Raw genomic sequence first — 23,898 nt, 5'->3', positions numbered from 1 at the left:
TAGCCTGGGGCATCTCAACATCATGTCCAGTATCCCCACCCTCATCCCCATCACTGCTTGATGAGCCTGATGCTGACTCATCACTGTCATCAAAACTGCTCATAGATGCAGTCTCTCCACTAATATCCACATCCTCCTCTCCACTATCTACTTTCTTTGCAACCACTACTATCAGATATATACCACCTCCACCTCTACTACCTCCACCTCTCCCACCTTGACCTCTACCTCCTCCATCTCTCCCCCCACCTCTCCCTCTCCCCCTGGGACCCTTGTCATGTCTAATCTGCTGAGCACCAATCGAAACTATTAGATCTGTCAAAGGTATAGGCCTATGCTGTATCCACCATACACTATACTATGCTGTGGACCCCGGATCTGCTACACCAAATAACCATCCCCATTGAATAGGAGCAAGAGCATCAAACTCAACAATAGCAACATGAGGCTGCACACAAGCACCCGAATAACTAACCTCTTGAGTAGTGCGAGAAAAATAAGCTATCACATCTAGAATACCCTGCATCTCCCCAAACTATCAGAGTACACGACCAGGAAGATGCATATCAATAACCCTGTAACTACCCATGTCTCGACCAATAAGATATCTCTATTATTGACAAAAAGGAAAATGCTGGGCATCATCAACTCAACTGGGACAAGTAAGATAAGGTCTCAATGAGAAATATTGTAAGATATCAATATGATGACGCCAATACAAGATGTTACCTGATGCCCCATGTCTCACACCAACAATGTACCTGTAAACATATGGCTGATCTGGCTCTAAATCAACATGTAATGTAGAACGAAAGAAAGCTATGTGCTCCCAAGCCCATGTCTAGAGAAAATTAATGCCACATCCAACTGATTTTTGCTACAAGTAAACAATCCCATGCATTTGATGATACAAAGTGGAAAGAAGAAAGAGACCCCAAGAAAACACCCATCTATCAATTATAATATCATGCATGACTCATCCCCATCCAACAGGGCAACCATGGGTACGTCTATCAGGGATCAATAATACAGCAATAGTGCAAGCAAGAACAACGATGAGATTATCATAATGAAAATCATCCCAACGAATCTCGTAATGACCATGAATATGTAGATCCTTATCCTCACACTTGAACAATGTACACAAAGCAGATGCACCATCACAATGATCAAAAGTAACTCGTGTACCAAATATCAGAATGTAAGATATGCCACACATCCTCAAGTGTGATGGATGCCTCACCTATCGGTAGATGAAAAGAACATGTCTCTAAATGCCACTGCTCAATCAAATCAGTAATCATGGCCTTGTTGGCCGTAACCTCAGGCAAATGCGCTATGTGATACAATCCAACCTGTCATAACAAAGCGGTATTCTCTAGGTCCAACTCATGACATCGATCAAGACCATCTGGCCTCGTCTGTCTAGCAAGCAGTACTGGATAATGTGCCTACATTTGGAAAACATAAAAAATGAATCAGTTACATCATCAAATTATCAGGATGCATAAGAAAAATTGCCTTTTATTATCAAATGCGACATACTTATGTCAACTGCAAAATGATTTTATCAAATGCAAAGCAAAATTTTCAAATGCGAAACAAAATTAGCAACTGTGAAGTGATTTGAGCAAATGCAAATCAAGAATAGCAAGTGCGACATAAAATATCAATTGCAGTACATTAACATCAATTGCGAGATACTAATATCAATTGTGGCAACATCAATAGTCAATTGTGAAATTCATGAAAGATGACATACCATAAACGATTAAAATTTTGGAAAAAACATATACAAACAAGCAAAAAAAATCATGACAGCTCACCATGCCACTAGTACTGGGAGGATATCAATTATTTAATTAATTATGACATTTTCCTTAGTTAAATAATCCTTATTATTTAATTGCTTCAATCTCCTAAGTTTAAATAATTTTATTTAAATTATTTAAATTAATTAATTAAATTTCTCCAATTCCCCAAATTATAATTCCAATTAATTCCATCTAATTTCATTTCATTTTCCCCCAAATTCAAATTTCACCTAATTTCATCTAATTTCACATTTCCAAATTCATATTTCACCAAATTTGAATTTCAGTTAATTTCATGTGCATTTCAGCATTCAAATGACCAAATTCAAATCCAAATTGAAAACAAAAATCAAATTCAATTTCCAATTCCTACAACACATGCTAAAATCATAACTGATTGATCAAATTAGTTAACTCAGCTAACTCATCAATCATCTTTTTTAACTCAAAATCATCTTTTTATGACTAATCCTTCAATTCAGTCATCTCCCTAGTCTATTTAGTTTACTGATCAATCAAATGAGTTTACTAGCCAATCTATTGAGTTCACTCTCCAATCAATCCTATTAACAGATCAATAAAATGAGTTAACAAATCAATCATGACTAGTTCACTGATCAATCAATTTCAGTTATCTATCAATCAACACTTGAGTTCTATTTCTCACCCCCTTTGTGTTGAAAATCTATAAATTCAACATCATTTTCTCAATTCAAGCTAGAATCACAGAATCATATCTTCAAAATTGTTGTTCATCTTATGCAGGAAATCAAGTGCAATACCTGATTGCCACCTACATCATCAACAATGGAGAAGAGCATGGAAGCCTTGCTATGTCAATGAGAGAGTTTTAAATAGATCATTCTTTCAATTCAATTGATGTTGCATTATTCTATTGTCATTTAGGAGTAATATTGATTAGATTAGAGTTGTGATTCACTCTTTGATATCTGATTATGCAATTTACACTTAATTTACCCCTAAGTACAAGTACTTTGGTCAACTGCTCACAAAATGCATCAACAATCTGCTTACCCCAGTAGATTTTCTTCTTATTTTTTTGGATGATGTGTATGCATTGATACATCCATTTGTGATAAGTGTTAGAAACCAGGAACATTTTACTCTACTAAGAAGTTTAATTAGATCATTGACCTCCTTAATGAAGTCACTTTGGGGAATAGTCTCAAGCCACATTGCAATTGTGGGCCTTGGAGTCTTCAGCCAATTCTCACTAATATTCCTCCTGCATTTGTCTGAATTGTTATCATAGTAGGTCATTACTGACTGTATGAAAATGTTAGCATACTAATCTATATACTGACACTTGAAAATAGTGTCAAAGAAATCATCATCAAGCTTGATGAGAGTCTTCTTTCCATCTGCATCCTTCACTAACCTACTTAATCAATAATACCAATTAGCTAAAGCTAACATAAACTCAGGGCTTTGTGCTGATATGGGAAAGGCTGCAACCAAATGAATTCCACTATTGATAGTGGGATCCATTACATAGGACACTGGTGGCTCTCTAACTCTTTTCATGAATTCATCAAGATCAACATGTCCTATTTCTCTATCTCTTATGTGGTCAATTTTGGATGATACAAGTAAAGGAGGGAAGACTAGATGAAGCTCTTGCTTTTTTAACTTTATTGCTCTTTTGCTTGGTGATGGTTCTCTCATTTGAAAATAATTACACTACAATATTGAAATAGATCATTAAATTATTTGAGCCAATTAGCCTCCTTACAAGGAATTCCAAAAACCTCATTTGGTAGAAAAAAACCTTTGATCGAGTGCAAATTGATTTTGTAATATCAATTTTCAAGTGTGTGCATTTAGTGCAAAGCAGACTTATAAGTCTGATTAACACCTAAAACTAGTGAGAAAAATACTAAGAAGTGCATATCAGACTTGTAATTTTTATTTGCACTTAAGGGAAAATTCTACATTCAAAGGGTGTGCATATTGGGTTTATAACCTGATATGCACTTGAGGAAGATCAAACGTATAGGTGCATATCAGAGTTATAACCCTGATATGCATCTATGTGTTTAAGCACAAAGCAAAAGTCTTTGGTGCTAGTTGGGTTTGTATCCCTAACTTGCACCTAATAAAATAATATGGTGGGAGTCAGGGATACAAACTTGACTAATACCATAGGGTAGCACAGTTAATAAAATGGTACATGTCGGGATAGTGGCCCCGACATGCACCATGGAGCAATGCTCCAATGCATGGCAAGGTCAAGACCTCACCATCCATCATGAGAAGGGAACACAGAAGAACAATGATGTGAGTTGGGTAAGAACCTGACACACATTGAAGCTTAGGGCTTTGATGTGTGCTAGGCTCTTAAACCTGCCTCACATCGATAGGGCACAAGGCAAAGAAAGAAATGTGGACATCGGGATGGGAACCACAACATACACCCAAAGAAAAGTTTTGAGTGTATGTCAGGACTATCATCCCTATTGGCTCCCAAATCAACAGATTCTAAGTTCTAAAGAAAGAGCCACTAACTTATCAACAAACTTAGAAAAGGACTTGGACAATGAATAAGATTCAGTCAAAGACTGAGATCTTCTACACTTTAGGCTCTACAAAACCTAGGCAGGTCTCCCTTACCATGTCCTAATGACTTATAACAATTTTAAGCTTAGACATTGCATACTAAAGCAGATTATCTCAATGAAATATACTGAGGAAAGATGGATAAACTCCTGGTTATGGCTTCAACCTCAGTTTATATCATTCATGCATACATTGAGATTGGCTCTCTACACTAAACACTAATCCTACTGCACAAATATAAAAGGTGAAATAAGAATGTAAAAGGTGAAATAAGAATGATCTTGAATGTGAAAACATGATCAGTGCCTATCTTGGGAAAACATAGTCAAACCACAAACTTATTAAGAACAACAAATGCAGTATCTCAACATTGCATTTACTCAGTGAACCTCATATGCCTTGCATACAACATTCAATTAAAAGCACAAAATATTCCCTCATACCAACTCACACATGCTGTAATATTCCTAAGATAGAATTTAATTTATTTACTTGAAATGAAACCCATCACCAAGAATATACATTCTCCATTAGAGAAGACAAACTATAGTGTTATTAACACTAAAATTCATACAACACATACACAAGAGATAGGAGAAAACAAAATAGATTTATTGTATTAATATTTAGAAAAATATGAGATACATTACATGAACTTGTTCTCACAAAACTTCCAGAGAAAATTTTTCTTTTCAAATACTTTCAGCTCCTAATACATAATTTAACACAAAATTTCAGAATCCATCCTATTGGCCCTAAGGTTGTAGCTATTCGGGCTCCAAAACATTATTCCCTTGCATGATACAACAGGTACATCACAATTCTCTAGACAAAATCTCATAAGCCCAATACTCAGGACCCACCATTGACATGGACAAAACTTGGGGTCCCATGACGTGGACGATGTTGCCATTTTTATCTCAATGAAAAAACTTCCACACAGGTACCACTTCGCCGACCCTTCTCATGGTTATAAGCACATAGCTAAAATTTAAACCTCATCGCTGTCGTGGTTACAGGCATTGCGTCACGTATGCTGAAAAATCATATTTAGAAAAATATAATGTCCAACCAGTAGAAAGAGTCAATAACATGGTCATTTGAAATGTTTGGATTATTTTCGTATGCATGCTGCATCCGCGACACGAATGCTGCTACACAAGGGGTTTTGAGATCATCTCGATCATTCAGGTTGTATGTCTCTGATTGAATCAGGAAGTCATTAAATCATGAAGCAAGGGACCTGCATAACAAGTGGAGGTATTTGCGAAGGTGAGGTCAAAGTTGGCCACAACAATAAGGCGAGTTGTATGCAATTATTGTTATCACCTGTTAACATGCGTATTTTTCATGTGCAGGGAGGAGGTATTGTAGTGCTGCAGGTCTAGGTAGGAGGTGTCAAGATCAGCAATTTGGGTTTGGTGATAGTGGTAAGCTCAAACCCTAACATATAACACAAATATTACTCAAGTTGTGCGAAATCTTTTTGAGTAACACTCAAGTTGTGCGAAATCTATTCGAGTAACACTCAAGTTGTGCAAAAATAGTTTAAACCATAAAACATAACATTACATTTTTTTTATTTTTTAATATTTACCTTACCGTGTTCACTGTGAATTTCATGTTTTTCAAAAGTAGTTGAAACCCTAATGGATAACATGACATTCTTTTGTTTTCTAGCATTTACTTTGTTCGCTTTGAATTTTATTTTTAATTTGCAGCATTGAAGTGGAGGTGTGAGGAAGCCAAGCGTGCATGTTTGTCTGGTGTCTAGGTGAAGAAGAGTATAAAGGTGTGTATATTTGCCTAATCACATGTGCCATTTTTCCATAGTGAGCGGAGCTGTGAAAGATGAAATGCCATTTTTTGTTTTTTGTATGTTAAAATTGATTTTTTTTGAAAGTGTCTATTGTTTCCTTGTGCCAACCAAACAGAACAATGTTGTTTTATTTGTCAAAAGGTTGGATGATAGGGCACAACATGTTGTTTTATTTGTTATATTGGCTTTGTATAACTTTAAAGTTGTTGCAATGCCTCATTTTTGTAAGTGTTATGCTCCTCTAGACAACCAACTATGTATATGTTTGTGTATATGTGTGTCTGTGTCTATCATTCTCTCTCTATATATCATGCACACACACATTAACATACATATATGCACAAATGAAACATTCCTCTTCAATCCCTATGCTGGTTACAAAAGTTATGTTCTTTAATTTTTTCTACTTAAGAAACAAAAATTGTGTTGATGCATATGTCTGCGTGTATATGTGTTTATGTGTTTGTCATTCTTTCTCTCTATATATCATGCACTCACACACCCATAAACATGCATATATACACATAAATATCAAACTTTCTGACCTCCTCCTCACCTATGCAACAAAATCCCTCATCAGTATAGACAAGTAACTATCATATTAACAGCCTACTTAGTAAATCCTAAAGCTTGACATGAAAAATGATTCAGTCTACCTAGTAACCTTGTTGTAATGAGTCATGTTTTTTAGTGTTCTATTTCTGTAGTCATACAATTATGTATATGTATGTGTGTATATTTGTGTGATTGTATGTCTTTCAGTCCCTATCTATATATATCATGCACACACCCGTGTTTGTCCTTGTTGTCACCACCGCTCATATAATGCATGTTTGCCCTTGCTATCACTGCTGCTCGTATAATGCATGTTTGCCATTGCCTGTGTTCTCCAAAACAACTGACTAACCTTCTTGTTCAATTCATTGGTACTCATATTTTAGTGTTCCATATTTCTACTCAGCTAGTTATGCATGTCATTCTCTCTCTATATGTCATGCACATGGACACACACAGACATTAACATACATATATACATATGCAATTATATGTTGTATGTTATATACATGGAGAATGACACAGACACATATACACAAATATATACATCATTGGATGACTAGGAACATTAAAAATATATTTTTTTGCCTATCACAAACAACTATCTATGATTTTTTAAAAATTCAATAACACGAAGTTTTTTATCACTTATTCTAGGCACTCCCCAGTTAAACTAGCTCAAAAAAGACAGGAAGAGTCAATAACCCAAAATTTGTCAAAAAATTTGAGATGGTTGATTTTGATCAACAAAATTAGGTTGAAAATGGTGTTATAAAACTCATGTTATTGAGTTTTTCAAAATTATTTTAAAAATCAAAGTCACAACTAATTTTGCTGATCATAATTAACGATCTGCACTTTTTCAAAAATTATGTATTATTAATTTTTTGTGTTATTGACAAGCGGTTTTGGAGCCACTTTAGCCCTAGATGAAACAACTATCTAGGATCTAAAACATTAGTGTTGTATAGATGGCGTGCATAACATACATGCATACCCATGCCTAGTTGCAGGTGGGCCCATGCACGAGTTGTGATGATATGGACTCACCAGAAAGGACATCCACACAACACATCATGTTGCTTGGTGTGGAGGGGTGCATAACACATAATTGGTCAAACCACCAGGAGACCACATAGTGCTTTATTGGGAAAGTGGGAAAGTAGTGGGAGATGACTGTCTCCCACAGTTGATATCGTACTATAACATGCAGGTAATTGGGGACAATAACTTGGAGACTTGACTTTGTTAGGGTTAGTTCAATAACAACGCATTTAATGTTTCTCTTCATGTTGTGTGGTCAATAACATGCAAAGCCATTAAATTGGAAGGCAATAATATCCATCGCATGGGAAGTGACAACGTGAACATCACATGGGCTTTGATCACATGGACTCGTCATAAAAAAGTCCACACCGTATGTTAGGTTGTTAGATTTTTGGGTGCAGTATAACATGCAATTTATCTTTTGCAAACCATCAGGGTTGCGACCGGAAATTGAGGAGTTTGTAAATTATGGGATATAGTGAAGTTGAATGTGGATAGATTATCAATGCACAAGCTTGCATGATTGCAGGGGCAAAGGACTGGCTGCATTGCAAGTGGGGAAGGAAAACCCAAGATGGGCTGCATAGAGATAGTTGTGGTCTTGTTATGTTTGTGTTTATCATTTTTTATTTTTCGTTGTATTCATTGTTCATGGACTAATATTATGTCTTTTTCATTTCTAGCTTATTAGGACACATTAGATTTGTATTATGTTTTAAGCACTTATACCAAATACATTTGTATGCTATCTTCATCATAGCTCTGGCACTATGGCTAACTAACACATATAATTTTGGTGATATGCATTACTTAGTGTTAGTTTATATTGAATGTAAAATGCAATTTCAGATTTGAACATTTAGGTAATTCTATGTGTCTTGAATTGCATTTACTTCCCACTGTAGACTACCACTAACAATAGTTATCCATGCAGGTTGTTCATTCCAAAGGATGATTGAGAAGTCCACTGAAACGTCCAAAATTTCCAGGTTTTTGCTCTCTCTACATGCTTTGATATTAGTTGCATTGTACTGTCTCCTTATTAATAATGTTCCAGGCTTGTGTAATTTCTTATAAGAGGCCTTTTTTTATATATATTGATGAATATTATTCTTTCAGTAAGTAGAAATGTTTGAATAAAATTCTTGTATTTTATCAAGTAATATTGATGGTACTTAGCTTAACATGTTAGTGAATAAAGAAAATGATCAATGCAGTTGTGTGCTGCCTTATAGTCTTTTTTGTACATGTGCATCTTAGATAATAAGATATTATTCCCCATTTTGAAATCATAGAATGTTATTTATGGAAATTGGCCTCATGTAACCAATGTTAGGTACATGAACCTTTTATTCGAATTCCTGCAGATGATGTGTGCATTGCAATAGTTGTTCCGTATATATGATATTTATTTGGATAAGAGAGTTTACATTCATCTGACTGTTTGCATAAATATAGATTAGCAATGTTCCTCAATAGAAGAGTACCATGTGTTTTTGACATTCCAATACCGATTTGAAATGATATGTGGAGTGCGGTGGGAAATGAGGGGATATTGTATGCATGTTGTTGCAGTGGTGGAGATCCGTGATCGAGCCCTCCTCATTTGTCTATCATCCTTGTTCTCCATTTTTCTACATTGAATAATTCATACAAGGTTATTAATAATATCCCCATAGCAAGTAAGAGATAGAATATTTAGAATAGATACTTATTTTTAAAGAGACATGTCTTTCCAATAATGAATTGTTGCTCTTTATTGACACTAATTAGCGTCAAAGAGTGTATTATGAGTTTGGACATTGTCGCGATGGACACTCCTATTCTGCTAGAATCCACAAAGAAACAAATGTCTTTTCTTGGGAATATTTTTGACAAGCATTTGCTAATGGTTCTGGAGTCAAATCATCCTCTGGTTCTGCATGTTGTCAAAAAGGTGCTAGGGCAGTAATTTTTCCATGCCAAGCATAGATACCGAGTGAACACGAATATCACCTTTATGTTTTTGGCTCCGTGCATTGAAATAAGGGTCGAGAAATCTAAAATGAAGCTATTGTGCCTAAAGATTTTTTGCCACTATTTTTGGGGGGAAATTGATTCGGTGTTGGACAACATTGATGATAAAAAATGTATCCCCATGGCTAATCAATATTACATGTTGCATGAGGGAGCGAATGAAGTTAGGAAGTTCCAGTTAATTAAGACCATGGAACTGGAGGAGTTCAACTAGAATAGGTTGGAAAGACAACACAATTTGAATTTCTTGCTTTATGTGGCAAACTGTATGATGCACCCAGATTTCTTTGACATGGGGTAGTTTGTTCATGATGAAAATCTTCAGAGGAGGCAAGATATTGGTGTGACCGAGGATGGTCAGATTGAGGAGGGAAACAATTGGGGTTTGGGCCTAGGTGAAATGTGGATATCGAAGGACATGAGGCTCATTGAAGAAATTGCTGCTGATCTAGCCCATGTGAACTGCAGAATGGATTGGTCGGTCATCACAGAAGCTCATGCTACACATATGGTGCATGAATCTATATCTGACTCCTCCAACAACGAAGAATGATGCTGGCCTCTCTTTCCCTATGTCTAGATATATTATTGTTTCTTTTTGTTTGGTTTTAGATAGTTTTTTTGTAATCTTTGGACTTTAAGCGGTTAATAGTAGATATGGAGCATACTGGCTCTCTTTTTGTTCCCTATGCTCACTTTGAGTGGGCAAAATGCTATGGTTTCTTAGTGTTTATTTTATCATGTATGTGAAAGAGAGATAATGGTACATAAACACCTCTCAGCTGAAAGTTTATAATCTACATGATACAGCCTGCATGAGGAGTTTGTGGGCATTTTTGCTTTGACAAAGGTTTTAACAACATATGGACACCTCTGATTCCTGTAAATTTTTCCTACACAACAATACAAGGTGCTGGCCTATCTAGCTATTTATCGACTAAAAAAAAATTAGCGTCAAAGAGGGAGGATTGAATCGCTATGTAGTAGATTGTGATAGAATGATTATAAGTTTTTTGTATGCTTTTTTATCAATCATTAATGAAGTATAAAGAATGTATTATAATTTGGATGGGGACATCACATGCACCCTTTTTGTGAAGATGCCTGGTGGATCATAATCCATTATTTGTTGCAAATGCAACAAAACCATTACTTATTACTATTAGCGATGATCTCGAGTGGCATGCATATGAATACTTAGTAGGGTCATCGCTTTCTAGTTGTATATAATATAGGCATCTGTGGCCTCATTTCACAATGTGCGAATAGCCAGTTGTGTTTCCATTCCAGCCTTTATCTTCAACGTATAGTGTTATTGAGGTGTATAGAGAAAAAGATATCTGAAAATTTAGGAGACAAGATATGGACTTACTTGATCATAATCAATAGAGAACCTACAATACTCACACAATGCAAAGCCAAATGAATTAAGAAATACACACATATAGTAAAATCTACTCTATTGTACTTCTATCATCGAAGACCTTGTGTTAAAAAAATGATGCTCTAGAAAGCACATGCACAAGAATCTATGGTCAATGAATTTATGAAATATGATGGATGCAAAAAAAAAAAGCTAGAATGCATAGAGTAGGCTCCATGCTAGATTGGCAGATTGCTAAATTATGTATTGCAATTGACGAAGATGAAAGAATATTTTTATATATAAGACCTTTTAGAAAATGGAGGGACAAAAATTAGATAGTTGGCTTGGATTAAAGGGTACATATACAAAATGATTAAATAATAAGCTGGAGTGTAGAAGAAAATAATAAAATAATGAAGGGGTTGGGAAGATGAAGATTAAGAGATAAATGTCATGTGTCATAGACTAAAAAGTAAATGATTTAATTATCCAAATAAAAAATTATTTATTTAATAGAGGAAGTGGGAGCAATTTAATAAATAATTTTTTTATTTTATTTACGGAAATGATGATTGAAATAAAATAAAATATTTATTTGAATGACGAAAGGCTTAGAAGAGGAAAATTGGATTAATTATATAAATTAATATATATATATATATATATATATAGAGAGAGAGAGAGAGAGAGAGAGAGAGAGAGAGAGAAAGAGAGGGAGAGAGAGAGAGAGAGAGAGAGAGAGAGAGAGAGAGAGAGAGAGAGAGAAATGTTATCTATAATGGGGATAGCTCCCTATATTTCTTCAAAAAAGACAATACATATTTCAACTTGACTCATACTAACAGTTTGAAATACGTGCCATCCTTCCCTAACCAGACACAAACATACTTAAACACACAATCAACCTCACTATCATTCACTACACAACCTTCTAAGAAACACTTACATAACACAATTTACAAATCTTATCATCAATAATTTGCATTCAAGCCTTAGCAGCTACATTGTAAAGCCCACACGAACACCTGCATTCAAACAATTCCTAACCTCTCATGAACTAGAGGATCAACATTGCATACTCACCCAAATTGAAGAGATTTTTCTGTAGATGCTTCTAAAATCTAAATGTCCTCTGAGTTCTTGAGCCTACGAAAAGTAGTCAAGTTTCCATCCATCACTACACATCTAAACACTTCCCATGCCTTGTCCCCAAAATCTCTTATCCTCTCCCTCTCAGCCTCCCTTTCCCTCTTCTCTCTTCTTACCCTCTCTTTATCACTATTCTCTGAATCCTCCTCATTGCCTTCTTTAGACCCACCTGGTATCAATATACTTTCAAGATACTCTCTTTAACCCCTTCGTGCAACTCAAAAATGGCTTCCGCCACAACATCTCCGTTAACTACTTTCACAAATCCCTCCATTAGCTCGACACACCTTTCCCTTGACTGTAATATGTCCACTAGAGGAACCAACACAACCTCATATATAAACCCATCGCACCAATGCCTATCTACATTCAAAGAGACTTCCATCATGCCACAAATTGCATCATATATATATTCTTCTGTGACAAAAAGGTCTCTGATTTGGACTTTCAGAAGCTCCTCACAATTATGACAACTGAGCCTTGGAAATTTCACCATCTTCTATGCCCTCTCTTTAGCTCCTGCACTATAAAAAACTTGTATACTCGTGTCCTCTCCAACTTGTTCTCTATATAAGGCTGATGAACATCTATAACATACCAGGAATCCAAGAAAAATCTCTGCAACACTCTATCTAAAGCTTTGAAAATCTAATCCCAAATCTAAAGCACTCGATTAAAATATTCTTGTTATGATAACTGGTGAACAACTGAGGAGGAGGGGGGGGGGTGTGAATCAGTTGTTAACATATTATAACTTTTAATCCACAATAGAACCTTAAAACAAATCTAGTACCGGTAAAGCACATATAGATGCTGGTAGGAACAGATACCGATAAACAATACAACTTAACAATTAACCAGATAATCAATGCAAAGCAACCATACCACATAACACCATGATTTTTACGTGGAAAACTCAGAAAGGGAAAAACCACGGTGGGAAGCCTACCCACAATCAGATGATACTTCTGCAAAAAGTATGTGATACAATGAGGGGCCTGCACATGTAGGAAGGCACACTGCCTAGAGCGTATTTCTCATTACAAAAGAGTCTCACTGACTACAGAGAGGTTACAACCATCTCAAGATAAATGGACAAAAATCCAATAAAGTGAATTGCCAGAAATAACATCTACCATGCCTGATTATAGTCCTAGTTAAGCTCAATATCAGAGGCGTTTGACCTCTTCCTTAATCCCAATTCGATCACCTATGATCGACCAAATCTCCTTTGCATATGATATTGCATTCCAAGAACATGACACATAATCCCCATTATCTACAATGAGATCCTACATCATTTTATACAAACCCTAAGACCTAAACCAATTAGGTTGGCCACCTAAAATATATTACAATAATATCATTACATAATTTCATATTAAAATGATATGCCATGTCAACTTAAGACCAAAACAATAATAAAAAATCCATAGATCATCTCGAAACATCACAGTAACATGTAGAGTACACGTTTTCATGATACCGACCATAACCTAGATAGGTACTAGACCTATTCTGGGTCTACCATGCTAAAGAAATATCTTCAAGTAGTTGAAGCATGATAAAAGAACATCTTCAACATCCTAAAATCCATGTAGAAACTGCACCAACACCACTTATGTATCCTGTCAAGATTCCTTAGTGAAAGCTCTATCGGTAAAGCCTTAAACCAACGTTGGTAAGGGTTTAATAGAATGCTTGATAGCATCCAATACCAAGCCAATACCAACTAAGCAAAACATGCCCCAGCACATATCACATGTAACCAATCACATTCCATATATCCAAACATGCTGGAAGTGTCCAACAGATAGTCTCTTCTATCGGTAACACTAGATCTTCTACCAGTAACCATACATAACAACTAGCATTGACATCAATGACAAAACATCAGTGAAACACATAACCAATTCATCCATAATGCCAACAATCCCCCCCTTTGGTATTGATGGTAACACTAGCTATGAAAAATATCTAGGTACCAAGAAGTGCCAAACAAGTCTCCCCCTGTGGAAGACAACCAACAATCTGTGTGAATGATATCTCTATAAAGTTCTAAATAAATCTCTCCCCCTAATGTATACAACTCCTTTTAATTTATTTTCACATCAATATCTCTCCCCATTTGACATCAATGCTAGAAATCTAACAAATTATCAAAGCAATAATGTAAACCTCTAAAACTCCAAGCTGAATACTCTTGAGTAGTAGCACCACTCATCAGTGCCAGAATGAATAATGTCTTTGGCAATAAATGCTGGACTAATGACAAACTGCATCAATCAAGTCTCTGCCGAAGGGGCAGAAACCCCTAGCCTATCTCTTAAATACTCAAATGATTCCTTAGACAGTGGTTTAGTGAATATATCTGTAATCTGTTCTTTAGTCTTCACATAAACCAATTTGACTTCCTTTGCTTATACCTTGTCCTTGAGAAAGTTGTACTTTATTGATATATGCTTAGTCTTAGAGTGAAATACCAGATTCTTAGACATGTCAATAGTTGCAGAGTTATCACAGTAGATAACTACCAGTTCACTACAATTTACCTTGATATCCTTCAACATTTGCTTCATCCACAAGACTTGAGTGCAATTAGTTTCTATTACAACATACTCAGCTTCTACAGTAGATAAAGAAATGGATGACTATTTTTTGCTGATCCATGAAACCAATTTCTTTCCAAGAAATAAAGGTCCACTAGAAGTTCTCTTCCTATCATCAGTATCTCATGCCCAATCTGAGTCAGTATATCCACATAAAGTGAAATCATCATTTTTAGAATATGATAGGCCATATTCTGTTGTTCCTTGCAAATACCAGAATATTCTCTTTACTGCACATTCATGATTTTCTTTAGGATTAGTTTAATTTCTAGAAACAATACTTACTACATTCATAATATCCGGTCTAGTCTGAGTTAGATATAACAAACCACCAATCATAGACTTATACCTTGTCAGATTTACAGGAGTAGAAGTATCCTTGATAGATAATTTCTCACTTGTCACCATAGGAGTACTTACCGGTTTGGAATTATCCATACCAAACTTTTTCAACAATTCCCTCAGATACTTAGTTTGACAGATAAAAAATGCCTTTGTCAATTTGAGAAATTTGCAAACCTAAGAAAAATATCATCTCACCAATCATGGACATTTCAAATTCATTCTTCATGTTCTTAGAAAATTCCATGCACAATTTATCTAGGAAATGTGGAAATCATCAAAGCAATATAAACATTAATCATTAGCTCAATCACAAAAGCAAATTGCAATGATCTATCCTAACACACTCAATAGAGACATGAAAATGAAACATTCAAAACTAAAGATTATGCAAACCAGATGTAGATCTAAATGCTTCCTTCATGCAGCTCCATTGTCCTTCTTTCTTCTCCAAATAGTTTTGTTGTGGATCTCACCTTCAAGTGCATAAACCTAATGTGAAAGCAAGATTGACATTGGCACAAGAGTACTCGAAGCGTGATTTGACAAAGTGATTAGAAATTCGATAATCTGATTAGGGATTTGAGATTAGAGAAATTCATCCAATTTATAGATAAATTGGAGAAATGATCAAATTAGCATGATTCAATTCAAATAGAAATTGCAAATCAAAAATGTCAATTATGACAATTTATGACAAATTATGCACTTTCTATGCAAAATTTGATTGATTGATAATTCATGACAATTTATGACAAATTTCTATGTCAAGAATTGATTGATTGTCAATTATGACAAATTATGACAAATTTCTATGTCATTCCCATGAAGTTAGGAGAAAAATAGGAGAAAATTGAATTAGAAATTAGAAAATAAGAAAATTAGAAAAGAGGAAAAATTAGGAATTAAGAAATTAGGTGAATTAATTAATAATTTATCATTTATTAATTAATTCACAAAAAGAGGAATAATTAGCCAATTAAATGAACATTTAATTGTGATGAGAAGACTTAGGATAAATAAATAATTTATTAATCCTAAAGGGAGAAATGACAAACAAGGTTAAATGATTAAATCACGAAACCCTAGAAGATGAATTAGAAAATGCAAGGATGACAATTAGGTCTTGACAAAGGATAATTGATATCGATTCGATTTGATCATGATTCTGACTTGATAAATGATTTGACTGATAAACAATTGAAATTGGTTGACAAATTGACCAATATTGATAAAGAGACCAAATTGATATGTGCCAATTGACATGATTGAAGAGGACAAGGATCGATGACAAATCGATCGCAAAATTGCAATCGCCAGATGATAAGATTGATAAAAGGACAAAACCCTAATTAGGATTGACGATGTCCAAAATGATGACAAATGAGCACGCACATTGATGCAATAGGATAAGATCGATCAAAATCATGACTGAAGATTGCTATCGACGAGACCAAATTTGAGAGTGAGACGAATGAAGAATGCAGAAGGACTCGATGCTCGCAAATGATAAAAACCAAGTGCGTGACATAGGAGAAATGTTAATGCGATGCAAAAACCTAAAATGAGGCAATGCGCAAATGTTAAAGTATGATCCCGCAAGCGTTGACCATTTTTAGGTGTCTACATTTTGCCCCTCTTTGAGACAATGCAATTTTAAGCATTGTTTCAAAGAACGATGATGAAAATGCCCCAGACAATGACAATGACATATGCATGCCTCCTCGAGGAATTGCCCGAAAACATGCAGAAAAGAGGCCAATTGATCGATAATAATGATAGAACTTGATAGGAGCAAACAAACTGACAAGACTGATGGAAGAAATGTTAGTAAGCAGAAATTAGACAGAGGATAGTTAGAGATGAAGAAAAACTTGCTTTCACTAATGCACTTTGTAGGTGAGAACCTTTATTTTAATGTAGCAAAATGGATGCGTAGCATCATGGCATGGAAGGCCAGAGCTGAAATGCAACCCTTTTTGCAAAAGACAGACACATCACAGACAAAACAACAATCACAAAAAAAGGGGACCATGAACCATCCCGGTCACTCTAAATCACTCAGTGACATCATCGAGCAACATAGGAACATGACCGAAGCCAAAGATAAATCAATAAAAAGATAAGATGCACAAATTCCAATAAGTCAAACAAACATCTTGATCTTCATTGTCAAAAGTTGAAAATGCTGATAGGACGATCATGCTGTCTGATTTCAGGGAATGCGGTACCCTGTCTAAGATAGGACACAGTCTAGTTTCGAGTATACCACACCCTATATAAGACCCATGATAGTAGAGACAAGGACAAATGATTTTGAGGTTGATTGATATGACAATGTTGATCAGTTTGAATGTCTGGTTTGAGTGAAAAGTTCATCTGCTTAAGCGTGATTTCATTAAAAGCATAGTGTTGGATTGCATGTCGTTGGAGGGATGCTCAGTGATCTGTCTTATGCACAAAAAGGGATCCTTTATTGACAAAATGCTTGTTTTTTTTTGGATTTTAATGTTTTGAAATGTTTTTGTGTTCATTTTTTTCAGGACTTTATATGAATTTTTTAGGGATTTATTTTAGGACATTTTTCAATTTTTATGATTTATTTCAGGACATTTTTCATTCTTTTTTTTTTAAATTATTTCAGGACATTATTCAATTTTTTTTTTTGAATTATTTCAGGACATTATTCAATTTTTATGATTTTTATTTCAGGACATTTTTCAATTTTTATGATTTTTATTTCAGGACATTTTTCAATTTTTATGATTTTTTTAGGACATTTTTCAATTTTTATGATTTTTATTTCGGGACATTTTTCAATTTTTATGATTTTTTTTCAGGACATTTTTCAATTTTTAAGAGATTTTTTCAGGACATTTTTCAATTTTTATGATTTTTTTTCAGGACATTTTTCAATTTTTATGAGTTTTTTTTAAGACATTTTTCAATTTTTATGATTTTTTCAGGACATTTTTCAATTTTTATGATTTTTTTCAGGACATTTTTCAATTTTTATGATTTTTTTCAGGACATTTTTCAATTTTTATGATTTTTTAATGACTTTGCCCCTAGTGTCTAGCAAGGAAAGGAATATGACAGGTGAATAAATAGGCTTTCTGAAATGATGGTGGATAGAGAGAAGACAAAGGTCTTTTATTATGGAGACAATACAGATGCAATTTCCAAGGGCTATTGCGTGATGGGACAAGAGACTGGATATGACAATGTAAAGCCGTGACATGGCATGAGGGACATGTCAAGAGGTTTTTGAAACCATGTTTAAATTTTGCATCCTTATGTCAGATCAAGATCAAAGAATGAAAAAGAGTGTATGGATAGTGATCTGATATGGATAAGATAAGCAAGACCAAGAATGGATAAAGGACATGGACTGAAGGTCGGGGTAGGATACAGGATAGTGGCAGAAAGTTGTAATAAGCTAGGGAATATGGATGAAAGGTTATAATAATAAAATGGATAAATGACCAAAAGCTATGATGGACTAAAAGCTGCAAACAAGATGCATGATGATCATGACGATCCTTAGCCTTGTCAAGATCAAAGGTGGAAAAGGGGATATGGACATGAGGGACAATAGGATATGAAGGGATAATGACATGGTATGATAGGATAATGGAAAAATGAAGGACAAAAGGATATGAAGGAGGAAACCTACCCCCAAGTACGGTGTGCAAGAAGTTCATAGATTACGCATGACACCTGTTTGCCAGGTTTTCATCACGGTACTTGCCCAAGGCACCTGTTTGCTAGGTTTTCACTAGTGGACGAATTATTTTTGCTTTATTTTTTTTTTCTTTTATCTTTTTTTTTTTCTCACTTTTTTTTTTGTATTTTGACTTTTTCAATAGAAGATGGACACATGATAGGAGATGGAAGAAGGACTCAAGCGTCTTTTATTTTTGGATAGTAGCCTTGAAAAAAATGGACCATGACCTTTAAAAGTATGCTCAAAGACGTTGGTAGGATAAGGACATGGAAAATAAGATGAAACTAAGGCAAGGATTTATGCAAAGGATGGGATCAAAGGGATCGAAGGATGGAAAATATGAATTGGATAATGGATAGGGTATTGGAATAATTGGGCTTCAGTGGATGGAAATGAAGGCAAGATCAACATTCACACACACCTTGAGGGGTGATGGACTGATGGAGGAAAGATGTATTTTGGATATTGAGATTTTGACGAAGGAAAGGCTATGGATTTTGGGACATAAGGGCCCAAAATGGATAAAGAAGGTGATGGAGGAATAGACTTGGAAGGTTTGGATGGATGAATAACAATTGTAGATGCCAAGTTGGATTTTTCTTTTTGTGCTTTAAGAAGCTGCTTAGGGATCCACATGGTTTTTGATTTTTCATGCTTTTGTGGTTCCTTGGAGTGCATTGCTTGCACAAGGGATTTAGGAACCCATATATATTTTGACTTTGTTTTATTTTTCTTAGTGGGCCTTTGTGACCTTTTGGATATTTCTTTTTCTTTATAGATCATATTGTTCTTTGTTTTGACATGTCGATTATATTGGACATGTTGATCCTTGAATACATGTGGATTTCTATACTTATGATGCTTATACTTGGCATCCAAATTGCTTGGAAGAGGGAATGAATGTCGGTGTGGATGGGAATGATATGGAGGCATGTGGGATGGATGGAAGGTTCTCCAAGATGTGTGCCTTTGCTGATGTTGCATAGGAGATGGAGGGATATAGGGACCTAGAATGGATGGAAGCGATGATGGGGAAGGTGGACATTTGGATTTTGACTTTGAAGGGATACCAACACCTTGAGTGTGAGCTCTATAGCCATGAACATTAGTATATTCTTTGATATGAAGGGGTTCTTTCTCATGAAGGTCTACTCCTTTGCCTTTATGAATATCTTGACTTGTAGGAGACTCTTTTCTTTGGGAAGAAGACACGAGTCCATTATGAGGTGGATATGATATGAGAGAAATAATGAGATCTTGAAGTGGATCGGATTGCACCAAAGTGGAAGAACCCATTATGCATGTCGAGGGTTCATGAACATCTTGCACTAACACGTTAGAATCATGAAGGGGATTAGGATCATGAGGGGGACTAGGATTGTGTTGTGGACATGGTTCAATGACAGGCTCTTCAAGAGATGGAATGGGAAAAATAATGGGATCATCACAAGAAATGTGATCTTGGAGTGTATATGGAGCATTAAGACAAGGAGATGGAGGAACAAAAGGATCTTGTGGAGGATCTAAAGGAATAATTTGATCTAGACAAGGAGGAAGATCAATGGAATCCTCTTTAAAGGTGCTTTGCTCTTGACTTTCAATGGGATCATCAAAAAGGATGGAAGGGATATCTTGATCTTTCTTAGGAAGTGGAATGTCAATGGGATTTGAAAGGACATTATGTTCATGAAATGGAAGGGGATCATTTGGGATTGGATGGACTGGGGTATCTTGATCTTGCTCGGGGAATGGAGTGTCAATAGGACTTTGGATAGGATGGACAAGAATAGGGGAATCATCATGAGTGTCTGGGAACATGGGGTCCTGGTCAATAATTGGATGGGATGATAAGGTTTTGGGATCTTGATCTTGATCTGTTTCAAGACATGTTTCTTCATGCTCTAAACTATCCTCTTGACATGAGGTTGGACTTTGGATATACATGGGGGATTTTGGCAAGGGATCAATGCTTTGGCACGAAGGAAATGCACTTTGAACATTTGTGATGGATTCCGGCAAGGAATCAATGCTTGAACATGAGGAAGAGGGACTTCGAATGGGGTCCTCTAAAACAGGTAATGGCAATAAAGTGCATGGTGGCATTGGGTCTAGTATTTCTGAAACATGACAAGGATGTGCATCATGAATTGGATTATCGTGGCAATCAATTATGGATATCTCTTGGATAATTGCATCCTTGGGTGTATTGTTTGATGAGGACAACATGGAAGGTTCTTGTGAAACTTCTCAAGGTGTAGGGATAGATGCCACTGGAGAGTCAATTTGCTTGTGGGGGGATGAGGCATTGCTAGACATAAGTGTATTATCTTGATCTTCCTCAAAGAACTCACTTGGTAATTTCCTGAAGAGCATTGCAATAAAGCCACCTTTCTTTTGAGGTTTTGACATGGTTGTATCTGGAATTTGAACATGTTTTTGGTTTGATGTCATGTTTTGTTATTGGAATTGGTTCAATTGTTCTGACATGTTTGAAACTTGGCTTGGTGTGTGCTGCAACCTTTGTTTTTGAATGTTTGGTTGTGGTTGTTGACATTGATATTCCACCATTGGTTGAACCATTTGTTGACATTGTATAGTTGGTTAGACATATTGTTGAAATTGGACCATTGGTTGTGTTGGTTGAATATGTTGGACAATTGGTTGAACCATTGGTTGTATTGGTTGAAAATCAGATTGATAGTAAACACCTTCTTGTTCTTGTTGTGGAGGCACATAATGTTGAAATTGATGTTGTCTCTTTTCTTGAAATTGTTTCATCATCTCTATTTGTGAGAGGAGAGCTGGTATGTCTGATCGTTCAAGAAGAGATCTTACATCAATTGGCTCAGTCTTTGGATTTTGACCTAGAAATTTTTGAAACATTTTGGACATTTGTGATCTATTCTTCTCAATGTTTTTCACTCTTTGTTCCAATATCTCCTCTTCTTGAGCTAGCTTCTCCTCTAGTTTTTGTATTTGGAGACTTGTTTCATCATAAAAAGTTTGATCAATGTTGCTTTGTTGTTGGGTTGAATAGAATTGTGATTGCATTGTCGGTTGATATGTCAAACTTTGTTGCATCATTGGTGCTTGGAACCTTGTTTCAATAGACATGTCACTATGCAATGCAATATTTTTGGAAATTTTCAAGGACAATATATGATATGCAACTAAATGAAAACTAAATAAATGAGAATGCAATCTATGGCAAGAATGCAACCTATGTTTTTGGTTGTTTTTCAAGATTTTGACAAACTTATGAATGCAATTCTAAAAATGAGACCCTTAGGAAATTGAAATGATGTCTAGACCTCAAAGGACAAAAGGACCAAGTGAAAAAAGGACAAAATGACAATGTCTCCCCTATATGCTTGGATACTAAGCTAGGTTTGACCAAATGACATTGATGAAAAAAAGAGAAAAGGTTTGATAAGGTCTAGACCTCCTAACAATGACTTAGGGTTTATCAAAGATTTGGGTTACTCAAGTATGACAAAACTTAGTTTTGACACTATATGCAAAGAGACAATTACTATGCAAATGACCCTAATATGATATGATAATGACCTAAGCTTAATGAAGGGACCTAGGGTATGCAAATGCAAATGTATGACAATGTCAACCTAAGTTTGAATTATGAAATGGTATTACTCTAATGCAAGAGGACACATGCAAAATGGATGACCCTTATTGATATGCAAAGGAGTATGACCTAGGTGAAACCTAACCTTGGTAGTTGACAATGAATTTGCAAAATGCAAACCTAGGATGAACCTAAATCTAAGTGACATGAATGTTGAGACAAGATTTTGGAAAATGTTTGACAACCATGTTTGAAGATGTTTTGAACTTTGTTGGATGAAATGCTCTTGTGTTTAGCCTTGTTTTGAATCAACTTGTCTTGCTTTTGAAATGAGATGCAATTCAACTTTTGACAAGTAAAGAAGACAAGATATTTTAACATAGACTCAAGACAATCATGCTCATTCCCACATTTCTTATGGTAGGCAAGGACATTAGGTACTTGAGAGGTAGACTTGTTATGGGATTCAAGGAGAATACATAGATGCTTGACCCCACGGGCTCCCCTCCATGGCACTCACTTCTCAGGGTAGCCAAACATCAGTCCTCATGGAAATCTCCCCATGGCAAACTTAGTATCTCTTCCAAGTATCCGAACTTGTCCTTCTCAAGCAACTAGAAGGATTTTTGGCCTCTAAATACAAGGTGTTTAGTAAGGATTTCTGTTAAGCGTTACTCCTTGATATCATGCAAGTGTGATTGAGACATTAAGCCCATCAAGATACCAAACAAATGTAGTCACACAAGCATGATTTAGACCATGAGGTCCTACTTATATGTTGATATGAGAAAGAGTTCAAGGGTCATCACTTCCCAAGTAACTGCAATTCCCACGTAACCCTTCCTTCAAAGCTTTCGCCCATCAGGTATTTGTTTATAGTGAGTTAGAATGCCAAGGTATTCTAGCCGTACTCACTTTGGGTTGTTCCCTTCTCATGATTATCACTTGCTTGCAAAAGCAAATGGTCGGGAAGGCAGGCCCTCTAAAGGTGACAAACAATCAAAGACATGAGCATGGTATCGAAGATCTGGATTTTTGATCACCCTAAGAAGGATGAGAGCATACTCTCCTACTCCAATGTCAACCTCAACAATCAAAGAAAACATACATTCATTCCATCCTATTTAGAAATCACTAGGTGCCTAAAAATTAATTGCAAATACAAGATTTATTTGTAGTCCAAGGCAACTTGCAAAACCCAAGTCAGAAGTTTGATATGCTTAGTCTCTGACTATCGAACCTGCACAAAAATGTGTTAGTAGTTTCATTTGTTTGTCTTTTCCATGCATATGCC

The sequence above is a fragment of the Cryptomeria japonica genome, chromosome 6 (assembly GCF_030272615.1).
Source record: "Cryptomeria japonica chromosome 6, Sugi_1.0, whole genome shotgun sequence".
NCBI classification, from domain to species: domain Eukaryota; kingdom Viridiplantae; phylum Streptophyta; class Pinopsida; order Cupressales; family Cupressaceae; genus Cryptomeria; species Cryptomeria japonica.
This window is presented reverse-complemented; position numbering follows the sequence as displayed.